Below are 3,426 nucleotides of genomic sequence, written 5' to 3'. Positions count from 1 at the left end.
GTCAGAGCAGAACTTCCAACGACTATAATTATTGACCAGGTAACAACTAAATTGACTAACTAACGGATATATTAGACGAGGAAACGGCTAGTTTGATCGGACACAGGGAAAAGGGGGACAAAAACCAATTTGTAAATTAAGCTGAGGTTTTTATTAAATTAATAGTTAGTTATTTTATTAAATTAAAAGTAAATTTATACAAAAGGTATATTTATTTTAATACATCTGTATATTAATTTAAGTATTAACCATAACTACTTACCAACTACTAAGGCTTAATATTTCATCTTAGATTAAAATATTAATCTAATATTATAATAATATTAAAATAATTAAATAATATTTTAATTTAATTGTTTATATAATTGTTATTTTTTCTTTTTAATAATAAACCATGATCTAAAGAAATTATTTTTCTTATATTAATTAAGTTGAATTATTATATAAATAGTTAGTTATTCTATTACTTATCTTATGTAATTCATGTGCTAGAAATAATCTATTAAGGGACAATACTTGATAACTAATAATAATTAATATATTATTAATCTAATGAAGTTAATTGTGTTAACCTTATTTTAAATAAGTTTAAGGATATTATTAATATGATTTTATACTCGATCCCTACTATGATTATTATATTAATATTATTACTATTAGTTGTATAGGGTATTAATATCTTAGTAATCTACTAGGAACCTTAGTTACTAGATTTAGGGAATTAGTAAATGAAATGAATCTATTATAGTTTTAGAATTAATTTAAGGGAAGGGTAACTAATTTACATAAAATCATTAGAATATAAATTAGTTATTTAAATATCTTAAACCATATAATTTAACCTTGAAGGAAAGAAAAAGGTTAAATCAAACAAAGAAGAATGCTAAAGAAGGAATGTTAAAGGATAACAAGGGAAAAAATCCTCGAACCAGCTACAAAAAGAGGGAGGGGGAGGAAACGACTAGGAGGTGAGGGCCGGGATCTAGCATCTGCTGATCTTCCATCCGTCAACTCTATTGAGATTGCTTGGCCTCCTTTCGATCTCAATGGCTTCCCTAAATTTATGATAGTTAAGGAATTACAGATTATGTGGACCATAAAAAATTGCAGATAAAGGTGCTTATGGAATTACATATTTATATAAATTCCTGTAATGTTGAGACAATGCTATTTAGATTTACAAGTGATTGGATTTCCAAAAGTGTAGAGCATAATATTTAAAGAATGCCAATAAAAATGTCAAATTGTCAAACAAAAACTAACACACATATGATACAACATTAGAGCAAGTAGCTATTGTTAATATGTCTTCCATCAGGTGCCCATTTTGTTTTATACTAAGAATTTTTTCTGCGACCTCAATTTATGGTGGACCTATTCTCGGCTATAGTCTTTGACTGTGCCCTAGCAGCAAAAAATGAAAGTCGGTTCATTTTCTTAATACCCGAGTATAATTTCGAGCATAACTAGTTTAAAATTTTCATTCCCAGATTTGAAACTTTTCAATCCGTCCCACTCTAATTTTGTGTGGCATCTATGACTGGATAAGAATCTACATCAAACTACGCAAGCAGTCTTGAAAATTTCACATTAGTACATCAGAGAGCTCTCACATTATTAGTCTTTGCAATCAATAACACCTTTTGGAGAAATTTGAAAGTGTGCTTCTGCTTCTACTAAGCAGGGTGAGCTGATCACTTTGAAAATGCGTTCCTCACCTCGACCTTTGCGAAGAGCAAGCCTTGTGGTGGAAGCATGAGCTATGATATTTCCTCCATTAGGCTTAACTTGGGGACCTGCAAACATAGCAGAAGGATCTACTTGCAAAACAACTTGATTGGTCACCACAACTGCCACACCAAAATCATCTGCCATTTTCTGAAGACTTCTAAGGAACTTAGCAAGATGCATCTGCCTTGCTGATAATTCTCCTCTGCCTATAAATTCTGCTCTATAAAGGGATGTAGCACTATCTGCGATCATCAGAGAAAACCTTGTCTCTACCATCATAGAAGCTGCTTCCAACAACAACCTAGATTGATGATCCATATTATATGCTCTGGCATAGGAAACATTCTCCAACACATCTGCTCCATTGAGCCCAAACCTTTCTATAATCTATAAAAGCCATTGCGGTCTGAAGGTTCCCTCAGAATCAATAAAAAGTGCTTTGCCTTCATCGCCTTCCTGATCTAACGGAATTGACAAGTAACGCAGAGAGTGTGGCATAATTGGGTTTTTATTGTTCGAAATTCCCCATAGATCTTTGTGATTGATCATATCTCCACCCCTCCTTCTAATAGCTTGTCAAGCTCTCTAGACCCAGAACTAATCTGTATAATCTCAAGGCGTTGAGCATGTAGCTGGCTTGCACTAGTGAAACCCATGGGGACCAATTTTGAGGCTGCTTCAATAATCTTATCAACCTTGGCATCACTGAGGCCCTTGATCTGCACAAGCTCCTTCTTGGGGAAATATGCAAACAACTTCTACCGTGCAATGCCTGACATCCTTGAGCTTTTTAATATCAATAGCAGATATCCCACATGCCTGGAGTTGCTCAATGGTGTAGGGTCCATGCTGTTGCTCCTCTACATTTTCATCTTCCTTGGAGATCTGTTGTTGTTTGCATTGTTATTGCTCCATGGGAATATTACTGAGAAAGCAAGTTAAGAGGGAAACCCAATACGAAAGAAGCGTGTCTCATGCTACCTAGTTGACCCTTCGATCGGTTTCAGGTTGTCTGATGGTTTGATGGATGATCATGTTGTTACTCTAGAGAGGGGCCAGGCAAGAGGCTAGAGACTATCTTTTGCAGGGTTCTTAGCACTCACAGACACTAGTGATTCAAGGCTAGTCTACATGGTTGACAATGGTAAATCTGGCTCGGCTACAGTTTAGAATTGCAACTTGGTGATCCCCATCGAAAGGTTGTATTAGACGTGTTTATTCCACTGCGGTTCCAATGGTTAATTTGTGGTTAGAGGGATCCACATAGATTTTAAATTTAAAAACACGAGTCATGGATTTGTTGTCGCCGGCGGCGAGAGATTATTTTCCACGTGCCCTTCATTTGTCTTGGGTACTTGCGTCGATATGTGCTTAACACGGAATATGTATGCACTGAATAGTGTTGTTTTTGTTTAATCGATAGCTTCACCCTCTGAATGGATCATATAGCCATGCAACATTTAATAATAAAACGACTAAATATAGGATCGACCCAATCAAGAAAATCCCCAATTCACAAATCGTACGACACAATATCACATCATATATTGAAATAAAATTCGTATTAATTAAATCTAAACTCTGGTTTTGAGTGTGTATTTTCTTCTTTTTTTTAAATGAAAACACGTTTAACTGTATATATCTAGTGTTTTTTGTTGAAGTGTATATATTTAAATAAAATTTTAATTAGTTTTA

The 3,426-nt window shown here is 34.2% G+C and overlaps 1 pseudogene; it reads right to left on the bottom strand.

Annotated features, from left to right (window-relative positions):
- Positions 1-1,617: 1,617 nt before the first annotated feature.
- Positions 1,618-2,646, bottom strand: LOC149208951 (DNA repair protein RAD51 homolog pseudogene; annotated as a pseudogene).
- Positions 2,647-3,426: the final 780 nt, after the last annotated feature.

Source organism: Pinus tabuliformis, chromosome 1_2 (assembly GCF_031772625.1).
Source record: "Pinus tabuliformis cultivar Carrire ecotype Pingquan chromosome 1_2, CPIR1, whole genome shotgun sequence".
Taxonomy (NCBI): domain Eukaryota; kingdom Viridiplantae; phylum Streptophyta; class Pinopsida; order Pinales; family Pinaceae; genus Pinus; species Pinus tabuliformis.
The sequence above is the reverse complement of the archived record's forward strand: the minus strand, read 5'-3'. Positions and strand labels throughout refer to the sequence as shown.